Source organism: Coloeus monedula (assembly GCF_965178545.1).
Source record: "Coloeus monedula genome assembly, chromosome: 14".
NCBI classification, from domain to species: Eukaryota; Metazoa; Chordata; class Aves; order Passeriformes; family Corvidae; genus Coloeus; species Coloeus monedula.
Genome location: NC_138794.1, coordinates 6,793,985 through 6,807,681, shown reverse-complemented (window position 1 = coordinate 6,807,681; position 13,697 = coordinate 6,793,985).

Sequence of the window (13,697 nt, the reverse complement as noted above, 5' to 3'; positions counted from 1 at the left end):
CATGTTTTAACTCTTGGTTGGACCAGCAGGCTGTCATTCCCTCACACAGGTGTTACTGTAAAGGAGGTAGAGTGATCTAAATCACAATACCATTTTTAAACACTTCTCTGACATGTTTTGGACCTGACTCTGTTGGGTGTGGGACCAAAGACAAACACAGTCACACGCAGACACATACTCCTCCATGCAGACACCCTTCACAGCCTCATGTTTCTTGCTGGCTGATGAACAAGGGACCAAGTGATCTGAGGGAATGTAACTTAGCACCAGGACCCAGTGCAGCACAAAATCCCACTTGGTGCCAAGGACTTGTGATTTATGCTTTTGTTTCTGCAACAACAGACAGAGGCATAAAATTTTTTTTTAAAAAAAGGAGCTTTGCTGGATTTTCCATCCCCTGCCGAGACACAAAGCCGAATGGCAGCCAGTATTCCCAGCAACACCCACGGTTAAGCACCAGTGCTGTTGCCAACTCCTGCAATCTTATCACAAGCACCACAGCGTTTGCTTTCCTTTCTTAAAGCCCCAACTCCTGGAGTCATGGGATTAAGCAGGCAACTCAGCTTTTGATTTTAATAGCAGTTTTTATCCCTCACTGTTAAGAAGAAAAGCTTTTGAGTGGGACAGGTTCAAACCTACAGAGAAAATAAATAAGAGTATCTACTTAAAATCTGGTATTTTAAAAGCCAATTTTATTTGGAGAAAGAGTTCTGAGCATTTTGGAGAGCAGAACTTGTCAGCAGCTAAAGGAGTCCCTTAAAGAGCTAAAAAAATTAGTCTCAGCTGAGAAGATGCTGCAGGGGAAAGCGAACTTGGGTTTTCATTTCTTTATCCTGTTAGAAAGATCAGCAAAGGGAGAACATGTGGGTTCACTAGGTAAGGCAAAGCACATTTTGTGTCAGGAAGCCAACATTAAATTTCAAAATGTGAAGACTGAGACTGCCTAGAAAGGGACTTAAGCTCAGTAGATAAGCCTGCCTTTGTCCCAAGGTGAGACTGGTGGATGGTACTGATAGATCAGTGCTATAGAAGAAGGAGGAGAGGGATCAGCATCTTCCATTTTGCAGCACTTGCTCCATGTGTTGGAGTCCTACGAAACAGTCAGAGGCCTGGACAGATGTCCCCAGTGCTTGCAGCCCCCAGACCCTTATGGGTGATCAGCTCTGGCCCTCCTGCTTCTACTGCAACTTATTTGGATCTGGAGCTGCTTTCAATATTTTTGTCCTATCAAATGCCAAAAACAACTTCAGTGCAAAGCAAGTAATTAAGAACAATAATTATGCAGATGCCCTCAGAATGGGGCCATGCACTGCTTTGCTGCAATTTTTAATAATTTTAAGTTGAAAAAGCTTGTATGATCCTTGAACACATCTATGGTTTTAAAGTACAAAATGGGATGCTCTAACAGACCATGGTGAAAATTGTTGCCATAAATGATGAGAAATGTTTAAATCAATAAAACTTTTGTTTAGATGTCCATATGGAGGAAAGATACAGTCTGTTGCTCTTCATATTGGATTGATCCCACTGTGTTAAATTACAGCTGGCTACAGCCCTTCATCATTTACTGCACAGCTTGACAAGCATGTAAAATATTCACACTGAGCGCAAAAATTTTGAGTGTCTGATCTCTGCATTGTCCTTGTCACTTCCTCCCAGCCAGGGCCAAATTAAAGGCTGCTTAATACAGGGGGAAGCTTTGCTGCAGCTCTCCCACAAGCCTTTAGCCACGTTACCCAATATCCTCCCGGCTGGCCTGCGGGAACGAGCAGCTGGGGAGCAGATGCAGGCAGTTTTCCACACGTGATGGTCTGTCTGCCTTAGCCCTTGCATTTGGGGTTTATCAGCAGCTCTGGGCTGTTGATCATAAATATATAAATGCAACAGAAACCTGGTCTTAAAAGAGTAGCTGGTGTCTGAAGGTGCCTGGTCTGTGCTTCTGAGAGAGTGACAGCAGTGATGGTGGGTAGTGGGAGGAGCAGCCATGGCACTAAAGGGGATCTTGGAGCTCTGGGTGCTGTTCCCACCCAACCTGGGTGGTGCAGCTGGTATTTGCTTGCCTGTACCTCTCCTCAAAACACAGCACAGTGTGGGGTGCTCCCCATGAGGACCACAGAAAGAGGCCAGGAAGGTCAGTGACAGCAGCTTTTAAAGCCATCTGAAATTCAGTAGCCAAAGGACCTGTGAATCAGAGTAATAATTCTGGGTACAAATGGATCTTGAAATTGAAAATGTGCATGTGAAAGCAGCTGCCTGTGCATCCCATTGCCCTGTGAAAGCAGGCAGGCCTGTCACTCCTTCCCACAGGCAGCTCTGGCAGACACACGGTGTGACTCCATCAGAGAAGGCAGCACCTGAAAGCCCCATCCATCAGTGGTGGGAGCAGGACAGCTCTTGTACTCCGCTCCACTTGAGCCTCTCTCCTACCAAGGGTGGGCAGGGGGAGCATTAAGGAAGAAGTGGGATTGGCACCCTGATCCTGCCTTGTGGCACAGTGCGGATCCTGGACTGACTGGCAAGGCTCAGACACAGGAAAACTGAATAGCCACAGTCCTGGCTGTGCAGCCCCAAAAGGCAGCACATCGCAGGTTCTACTCAGGAACTTAGACCAAGCTTCACAAAACCCCTTCTGAGTCCCATTTTGGGATCCCAATGAGTGCTGCTGTGCATCCTGCAAACTCACTCTTCTCAGGCTCTTGCTTTTCCCTTGGGAAATGGGGATCTGTTCCCTGCAAAGCCTGGTCAATGCTGAGGCATCCCTATTAGAGCACGGAGAGAAGCAGGAAAAGGAAGCACAGCTGATGTCCTGACCAGAGCCGGCAGAGGCCACTGCTGTATGCTTAAAAGTAACTCCAGCCTGAGGTCTCTGATGTGGGCTTCACTCCCAGGCATACTCCTCACTCCAGAGTGTGTTTTCCTCTCTTCTCTGTGGTGTCATGTCTTAGCTGCAGGATCCCCAGGCATGTTGCAAAGCTCTGGGTCAGAGCCACGCTTTCTGCTCTCTGCAAAGGGGTGATGTCGGTGTCTGCATCCCTCCCTTCCTCGCCCCCAAACTCACCAGCGTCACCAGACGAACCGTCAGAAACCACTGCTAGGAAATGCAGGTCCCCAAGGGGTTACTGCACTCCAAACCAGGTATCTTTAAGGCAGTGTGATATAAAGACCTTTTTTTAATAAGAAAGAAGCAAAATGAAATCTGGAGCCTCTCAGACATGGTAACCTCAAAAACGTGGCCACCTTTCCCCAGGGCATGGTCTGCTCCCCTGCCTGTGCCCTCTGCTGTAACTGGCACCTGCCCTCCCAGCTTTGGGCTGATGTTGCTTTGGGATGACCTTTGTCAAAGCTTTTAACCTTCCATGTTTTCACTGAGACAATATAAAAATGATACAAGTTGGGTTGAACAATGAAATCCATAAAAGTATTGCTGCCTTGCTGCAGTTCCACAGCTCAGGTCTGTTTGTACATACCCAGTGATGATGGAGCAATATGAGGTGGCTTTGATGCTTGAAATGGCTTGGATCTGTGAAAAGAAAGCTGAGCCGTGCCTTTACTTTAGTGAAGTGAACAGAGAGGTGACTATAAATCCCAGTTACTACTCTTAAAAAAGGCAGCAATGTGGAAAAATAAGTAGGGCACCATCAGTAAAGTCAACAGTTCTTCTAAAATAGCTTAATTTCTTTAAATAGCTTTCAATAAATTTTAGAATAGTTTAAAAAGTTTGGGTTTTTTTATGAGACAAAGGGCCTTTTTCATGAGAGGATGAAAGACGGTGTCAATTTTTCAGAAATCTGGCATTTTTTCAATGTGTGCCTTTCAGATTTATAAAGACAAACTTGCTCCTTGTGCCTGTGTTTTATCATCTCATTACTCCCAGTACCAGGGGGAACAGTGTGCTCTCTCATAGTGTACTTGGGTGGAAATGTTGTGCTCCGGTCTGTCTTGGTCATAACGAAATGTGGCTGAGCACATTCAGCTTGTTCCAGCTGATGTTACACCTCTTTTTGCTCTCCAAGTGGAAATGTAGTCATCACAGGGTGTGTATGCGTGGGGGAGATGCCTTCCCTACGGGCCCTTTGGGATCCAGACATGGAATTAGCAGTGTTGCCTAACGAAGGAGCTGTTAGATGTGGGTGTAGATTCAGCCCAGCCTGAAGTACTCTCAGTTTTGTGATCAAACTTGTAGGACACACAGAGCCAGAACTTAAATGTGGATAAGGTTTACTACTTTCTGTCAGTTTTCCAATCTGTTCAGTAATTCTGCCTTCTTTGATTAGCTATTCCAACATTTCTGAATGCAAGTATTAATTAACTGCTATTAATAGAGTTGGGTCACTGTTCATTTCCCATCTATGACTCTGCATAGTCTCGTTCCCAGTTTGACAACTGAAAAGTGTGACTTCACAACCTGCTGCCAAGGTGGTGCCAAGCACAGAAGCTAACCATCCTCAATTACCACTTTCCCTTCCACCCCTAAATAGAAAGGACATGTGCAGCAGTGCAACCATTATCTGCTCAATTGTTTTGCGTAAGCAGCTCATTTCTGGAAGAGATCTCCAGCTCACTTATCCCCAGCACGCTGTGTTGCAAATAAGTCCAAACTTTCAGTCCCCTGCCACAGGAAATTAGGTCCAGAGGGAACTATCAACACTTTTCTCCTTGAGAATATTTGTACATTTGCAGTCACTGCTTTTCCAGTTTGAATCAAGGAGCGGTGTGGGTGTATTGGGTGAAGAATTAATGTTAATCACTGATGCTACATCATCGGTGCTGTGCCTGAATCACTCAGACAATTTTAAAATGCTACTTCCAACTCATAAAACTGAACTAGGTCTGGCTGTTCCTTCTGTTGCATCAAAACACCAGAGGTGACAATCCTTTTGCCTCTGCAGACTCAACCCGATTAGGCCCAGCCACAGTTTACTGTGAGGATACCCCTGACCTGCACTGCTAAGAGCATAGCACAAATGTGGGGTGTAAGCTTGGTTTGGAGAATCTTCTAGAGCAAGTGGCAACGAGAGACAATTGCTGGTTGGACAGGAGTCCAGGGGTCAAGAAGTAATTGATGGGAAAAGTGCAGAAGATATTGGGATCCTTATGACAGTGGGAGAAGAAAAAAGCAACGGCAGCAAGATTTGCTCTAAAAGCTTTAGGAATTAGTGCTTTAGGAGGCAGAAAACCCCCTGGGGACTAATAGCACTTCATGATATCCTATTTTTTAGGCTCCTTGTACTTGTTTCAACCACTGAGTTAAGCAGATGATGCTGAGTTAGGCTGGAAATTGCCCAGGGAAGGCATGTGGTGTGCACGTGCGTGGAGGTAATGGCTTTATTGTGACTGGCCCTGGGGGGCTGAGAGCCAAACAAGAGCCCAATAATGGCTGCAAAGAAAATAAAGTCCTGCTCTCCATCTAGTGAGTATGGGTCACACACAAATGGCTGTCAAAGAAAAGGGTTTCAGGCAGGAGAGTCAGACACAGCTCTGCAAGGTGTTAGATGGCAGAAATCTCCAAGGGGAAAAGAGGATGGATAGCTCATTGCTTGAAATACTTCAAGTTCAACTGATAAAACACTAAAAATGGACTCTGGGGAACTAACTGAAGTAGCAGAAGTAGTGTGAGGGCGTGGGGAAGCCTGATACATGATCTAATAGATGTTAACTTCTCTGATCCTACAAAGCCATAGTAAAGAGACATCTGTGCCTCTCCCTGCCAAACACAACCAGCTCCCTTCCTCACTCAGCCTTTCAGCACACGCTCCATCTGCCATATTGCACAAGCCATACACACAATAAACCACTGAAAACAATCAACACCCTTTATAGATAGGGGAAGGTGATTGTCTACATCTTTATTTTCACTTTTATAATAACCATAAACCAATGCTTTGTTCCAATGCACAGCAAAGCATTATGCACAAAGAACTAAACTGTCCACAGTCCATTAAGTTTCTGGATCTTGTTCTCTCTTTTAGACTCCTGATAAATTATATCAGGGTGAGTAGTTAGATGTTTGCTGCTGGTGGGAGAACCCCTCAAAGGTCTGCAGGGCATTGAATTTCCAGGTTCTTGCTGCCTGTGCTAGAAGAGCTGGGTGTTGAAAGCAGCATGCTCAGGTCTGAGGAGCAGGGAACACCATGGGTTATTCTCCAGACTGGTGCTGACTGATGGCAATAGCTGAGAGGGTGCAATAGCCACAGCTGAGAAGGGGGGATTGCCTCAACTCATCTGAAAGCAAGGAGAGATGGGAAAAATTGGCACCCTGCAAAGATGTAGATATCAGCTAAAGCCCTGATATTTGGAAGAGATTGCTCTTCCATCATTAGCTGTCACATCTTGCACAATTAAATTGTGTGTGAGAATAAACATATTTAAACAAACATTTGCAGAAGTAATTATCAGATGGCGTAGACAGTCACAGTAAATGAGCAGGCAAATTCTGCCCATGAATTCTTAGCTTTAAAACTGTTTTAAAACTACAGATTTTTCCCAAGTAGCCTCATATATGCACAGCAAGATGTCTTCATGCACAGCTGTAAACTTCTGACCCCTGGCTATTTTCTTTGCCCAGTGATTTCAGCATAAGCTGCAATATTTGCTTTATTCTTCTGCCCACTACAACAGCTGAAAGAGTAAGTCAGTTCCTTTTTTTTTATTTTAGAGATGCTTGGAAAAGGAACCGAATGTGATTACAGGAGTAACCTGATGGGGTCATACATTGGTGCAGGGGGATGAGCCTCCTGTTTCATTTTCAGTATGAGACAGTTCATGTGGCAGGAGTGTCTGTGGTTTTAATAATTATACAGTTCTAAAGGAATTGCAAATAGTTTTATTGATATTTGGATTGGTGAGGAAATCAGACCAATGAGAGAGGGAGAGATCTGTTTGTCTACGTTCATAGAAGCTTTCAACAGTTCTTCATGAGCCAATCAAATAAACTGTTCCCAATTTTTGAAAAGTGTAATTTCATTGTCATCAATGAGAAACAGTCATGTTAACATTATCCCAAGACAATTAATGTTTTGCAGGACAAAGTTTGCCATGGGCACCTTTATTCCCAACTTGGTGCAATAAATAGGGGCTATTTTCAGGGATGTTAACTTGATTCTCTGCCCATGTAACGCTCATCCCTCAGATGTGGTTTGGAGTTGAACATATACATGCACCAATGCTCTTGGCTCCTGACAAACATGAGAAAATGGATGCCAACACTTGGAAACTTGGTGCAAAAGAGAGTCAAAATCAAAGCAAAAGATTTTGAAGGACATAGTTATGGAAGAGAAGCAAATCTTATGTCTCTCTGTGTAGCATCAAAGAGGTTTTTTTTATATTTGAGACCTTAATGATGTGAGGCATTTAATCTCCTGTTTTGTTAAGTGATCTTGCTTGATGAGGTGCCTCTCAGCTTTCCGATCTGTTACTGTAAGCACACAAGTGACTTTCTGCTAACTCAGGCAGGCAGTGGGAGGAGGGAGAAGCTAATAAAAAGGGAAACATGGCTTTTGCTGAAGTTCTCAGATGTCACAGCCATTTAATCGGTCACAAATGAATTCTCCAGGCTGGCAGGTTACCCAAGACAGCCACAGCCCCTGCCCACCTTGCCACCCAGGGGAGGTATGCCATAATACACTGCATCAACTTCACTAAAAGCAAACTCAGATATGTCTAAGGATGGGTTAACTGCTCTGTGTTGACAAAAAAATTATAAAATAATTGTGAAGACAAAGACCTCATTAGCTGAAGTTGTCTGTCAACTGTAATGACATCCTGGACACCTGTCAATGAAGAGCTGCAGGGATGGAGGAGGCTGTTTGATCCTAATCTCTTTCTTGCCAGTCTGGATCAGTTCTGTCTCTGTTTGATCTAGCAGAGGTTTAAATGACCAGTGCAGTGGCCTGTTCTGCAGCCTGCAAGGCTGGAGATAAGTCTGCAGAAATACCCAGCTGACCTTGGAATGAGCTTTGCTTGGATTTGTTTGCAGGTGGTGATCAAAAATACCGTATGACGGCTGCTTAGTGTGAAAGAGATCCCTTCCACACAAAAGCGCGTCAGTGCTGCAAAACACAACTTGCTCAGCCGGGGATGCCAGAGATGCCGTACCCCATTCTTGACATGGGCTTCTTAGCCCAAGCTGCTAAGAAATAATTGAGAGGCAGTCTAGCATTACAGAGTGAGGGGAGACCCTGACAGGCCAGAATGCCAACCCTGAAATGTGTCCACCTCCCAGCATGTCCCACACGCCTGCTGCTGCAAATAGCCAGCGAAGCCCATGCTGTCCCAGCAGCCAGAGCCATTGCAACTGGAGGCAGAGAGGGGAATGGAGAAATGATGTGTTTATGGTGGCTCTCCTGGTCTGGGGAATGTGGGGAGATGAGTGTCTGTGAGCCTGGTTTCTCCCTTTGGTACTAAGGACAACCACCCTACCAAAGCCATGTGCATATTCAGAATTAACTACTCAGAGCCTGCCATGCTGAACCATATTCCACCACCACAAGCATGCACAGCCTCCAGTGAATGTCCAAGTCTCTGTTGTCCTTCCTGGCATTAGGATTTGTGTCAGCATACCTTCAATTTCCTAGGACCCACACAGAATTTGTTTACAGCACATGGTAAAGCAGCTTCCTTTTCCCCTCTTGAGAACTGAGGTTATTTCAACCCACTGCTACAAAGGATGTGCACTTGTTAACAGGCCAACTGTTCGTGCTGCTGAACAGAGATGCTCAATGGCCTTTTGTGCTTTTCTGTGACTTGGAAGTGTGTTAAGCAGAGGAAAACCATGGTGCTTTTTTGCTGACACTCATGCACATCAGCAGTTCTGGTGCAGAAGTACGAGGACCATCTGGTGGGTGCATGTCAGCTTGCAGAGCTGGGCTGACTGGCAGTAGGTACAGAACTTGTGTGCAAGAAGATGGGGCTTCATGAGATGAGCTGAGGAACTTTCTGGCTTTCTAGAACTGGAAATCTCTATAAAAGGAGTCTATTTTGTTCCCAAGATATGAAGCCAACTACAACAGTCTGCTACAGGTACATGTTGTAACACACAGGTGTTGGCAAAACAGTTGGTGGGTGGCTGATGAAGGAAAATTCAGAGCAGTTTTTAAAGCAGTCCATGTTCAACCCATAGGCTTTGCTCATGTGCCCGAAGCGGACAGTCCATGATGGGAGTTTCCACCCTGCACTTGGATCTCTGTGAAACACATACAATCCCTCTTTGCCTTCCTGAGGAAAGCATCTCATTTGGTACTTACTTTTCATCTGGCAGGTTTGTGAAGATCCACAGGAAAAGTTTGGGCAGGTATTTCATGAAAGGATATGAATGGGAGAAAATGCTTATGTGTTTGGATAAGCTGGACATATTTGCCATCATCTATGGTTCCCAGCACCTGGAGGACTCTCCTCTCTCACATTCAGTAGTTTGGGAGGTCTCATCCAGTCCATATACAACTATAGAGAAAATCTGAATAGTACAGGTCAAGGATGGAGCACTCAGATCCCAGACAGAGAAAAAGATACTGCTGCACATCCACATTGTACGCACGGTTTCAGCCTGTCTCACCCTTCATAATATTTGCAAGACTCAAGCAAATATTGTCAAGTGACCTAGATGTTGACAGTTTCTCTTACTGCCTCACACAAAAAGCAAATACACCCATCAGCTCTGGCATGGATTCAAGAGAAGCCAGGGGTGCCATATGCATTTGCATCCTGGCCACACATGGTGATGGCAACAAATAATTCATTGCAAATGCACGTGTTACTTTCTTGATTAGTTGCTTTACTGTGGGATCTGCTGTATTGATTAATTTTAATCTACTTTGTATGTTACTTAGATCTGAAATTGAGTAGAGTGCAGGTGATGAGGAAACTGCTCTAATTTTTTTGGAGTATATTGCATTTGATTAATTTTATAGCCTGTGTTGATAAAAGCTTTTATCCTAGTCTGCTATCAATTTAACTCTCTGTGTTTGTCAATTTTTACTCCTGGGGCTCCATGTAATTCAGTTTAATAAATGGATTTGATGGATGTTTTCTGATACTTCATTAAAGCCTTTTGGCGTAGATTTGCCTATCCCTTGCTTTGCACGTACCTGGACAACCCCTGCTGAAGACAGAAATAGAATTGTATTAAATTAAAAAGTGCATTGAAAAGAACAGGATGGCCAGAGCAGATGACTGTAAACAGTGTCCTTTGACACAGCGTGAAGTATAAAGCCCAAGTGAAAGAGAAAACTGTCCCAGGAGGATTAAAGATAGTTTTTGCAGCCTGCAAGTCTGCTTTCATCCCTCTTGCTGCTCTATCTACCATCTATCCCACGGGGTTGAAGGGAGAGCAAGCCTGCAGTTATATCGTGAGCCTCTTCTAGGACAAGGAAACACTGTCTTCAGTGATCTTCAAAGGTCTGGCACAGGCAGTAGGAGGCTGTGTGAGTTACTTCTGTAGCTGCTATTAGCATAGAATCACAGAATGGTTTGGGTTGGAAGGGTCCTTGAAGTTCATGCCGCTGCAACTCCTGTGCTATGGGCAGGGACATGTTCCACTAGACCAGGTTGCTCAAAGGCCCCATCCAATCTGGGTACGATTTCCTAGCCCAGGCAGGAAGGGATGAAATGTCACCTTTTTTGCAACACACCTGCACAGACCTTATCCCTGTGGGATGGTGAAGGTGGTTGTGGAGCTCTTCTCGTTCTTTGCTTGCTTTTATTTCTTGTTCCTGTGTTACAGTCCCAAACCTGCCAGAGTTCAAGGAGTGTTTGGACTACATTCTCAGGCCCCTGGTGGGATTCTTGGGGTGTCCTGCACAGGGCCAGGAGTTGGACTCAATGATTCTGATAGGTCCATTCCAACTCAGCATATTTTATGTTCAGTGAAGTTACAGATACAGATGTAGCAAGGCAGCAGGTGCAGGTACCACACGGGCTTCACCAGAAGATTTCTTTGGTCTTGTGGATATTTAAAGTGTGATATGAAATAAGAGGATTTGTACCTGTCATAAATTCATGTGGGTGTGGTTCTGCTGGGGCTGTCAGCAGAGATGTCCCCTTACCTGTTTTCATGTCCCTTGAACAACAGTAACCAGAAAGTTTTGACCAGAAGAAAAACCAGTATTTATATCAGGGCTTCCAGTGATTTATGTAAAGGGGAGTTTTGAGAGTTTGGCGTTAGCAGAGCTTATCAGCACATGGAGGGGCCCTGTGAACAGAAGAGGTGGACCTGCTAGATGTGCCCCACCAATTGAGCAACTAAAATGACATCTGCATGAGCAACTGATAAGCACTGCCTCCCAGAATTGAGAAATCATCACAAAGAGCCATGAGAAGCAGCTGGGGTACACAGTGGGTGACACTTACATGCAAGCCTGCACCCCTTCTCCTCCCACTAGAGCCCCAGAAGCTTTCCACAGAGGGGCAGAAGAACCCAGGGAACTTGCTTTGAATTCAATAATTTAATTTTGCAGGTCATTAAGTGTTTGTGGTTTGGGTGGGTTTTACTACAGTTCACCCATTCTGCACCATCTCCTGTCCCAAGGGCAAACTCCAATATCTGATGATTGTGACACACTAAGAATTTTCACATTTTAACTGTGCTATATATAGTACACAGGAATGGGTTAACTTCTCCTGAAGGCTGCTTTCAGCCACAGTCCATAATTTTGCAGCAAAGACTGTACCTCTCGCAGGACTTTAGAGATGACACTGGTAGAGTTTGAAGAAGGAAAATGATATTAAAATCTCTTCAGGTGTAGATGCTGTTATTCTCAGATACCAGGCACTGGCTTCAAACAAGCAGGGGCAAAAAGAAAACACCACACACTGTTGTCAGCCACACTAATGCTCAGTGTCTCAGTTTTGTAGCTGCTTGGATATGATGAAAACAAATCTTTAATAGTTGCTGCTTCCATCATTGCACTGCACTCTGTTTTCTATTCAGTTGCAAGGACAGCTCATTTCCAGCAAACGGGAACAATGCACTCATATTGCTAATTCATGCCACTACACACAAATGCTCAGATTATGTTGTGCAGAACCAAATTCCAGTCTCATTCACGAGTGCAACTCGCACTTCAATCCAGTTCCCTAGCAAGAAGCAGGGAGCCCTGCAGCAAAGCTTGTGACAAATTAAAACCTGAAAGAGGCAATGAAAGAACATCTGATGTATATAGTTTTTTTAATAGGATTTGAAAAGTAGACCTGGACATATAGCAGAGGGTGGAACCCAGGGGAACTAGTGTCAGAGATGATTTGAAGGCAAATGATTTGTCAGGAGGCTGGCATCCACAGAGTGCTGCACAAATTTCCCCTAATCTACTGCCTCCCTGTTTTCGTTTGTGGTGATATGTGGGTGCAGACAGGATGTTTTGATATAAGGAATTTGGGGGTGGATAATTTAAAGACTAGAGTGGAGACTAATCTTGGGGAAATACAAGGTAAAAGGATGTGTTAAAAGCTGCTGAGAGCAGGGGTTCAGCATCTGAAGTGGTTGATACAGCCTTTTTGTGGTAGATGCTTGGTGGTTTCTGGTCCTGGGGCATCAGAAGCCCTCCCACAGGCCAGGGGGACCTGGGCTCAAATCTAAATCGAGACCCTGTCCAGCCCCTTGGCAGTCTGGGGAGCTGCCTATCCATCCCACAGCATTGTCTACCTTTACTAATTCCCTTCCTGAGTTACCACCAGTGCCCGGCACTCCAGGAATACGTGGGCAGCCAGAGAAGCCCACTTAGGCAGGGAATACTTCTCTTAGGAAAAATTACACCATCTCTTCCTGGGTTTTGAGTCACCTTCCATGACTGCATGGACCAGAACACCTTTCATGAATGGGGCCAACAAGTTGATCCTCCTGCTTTGGTGCTAAGCTGCTGTGCTGTCTTTCCTCAATATTTACCATGCTAATTTCCTTGCCCTCCAGTTTGGAATATTATGACTGTGGTAAATGGTCCTGAGCAGACCTGATGGCAGATGACCTCCACACTCTTCTGTAGAAAAGACACCCCAAAAGCATTTCCAAACTCTTTGCAAGAGCAGCACATATGAGCCCATGTGCAGAGGCATGTATACAGCTGGTAGAGACCCAGGGAGCCCCCGCTTTGGGACTTCTGACCCCCACTACGTGACAGGGGGGCACCTACAGCAAGACCAGGGCTGTGACAGCTCCAGGCAAGGCAGCAGAAGACAGAGATTGATTTGCCAAGATGCAGCTGAGAAGCAAAGAAAATCCCATTGATGGACAAACAAGAGCTAAAGACCTCGGTGTTCTTGTTATGGAAAATTTCAGGCAGGTGTTGTCTGCTACCACGCTACCTCGCTCACGATTGCTTCAGATGCGATGAGGGAGGTTGGGCTGGGCTGGGCTGCGTCAGTGATTGTTTGGTTGGAGCATTGTAGGGGACAGTTTCGGCAAGACGTGGCCTTTCACTAGATGGTGCTCTTTGCTGAGCCATCGCAGTGCCTGGCCCCTCTTCTTGGATCTGGGAACTTCCAAGCGATCTGCCTCATCAGCCCTTCTTGTAGAGATGGAAGGAAGGCGAAGCAAAATGGTTTTCCAGGGTCCCTGCTCTCATGTGCCTTATTTTATTGGAGCCATATAAGAAAAAAATACTGCTTTGTATCTGATTGTAACGGGTGTACAATGCCGGTACATTCCAGTCTCCAAAATGACCAAAATGCACAAGCATTGAAACCACTTTTATTGTTTCAGTTGCTTTCAA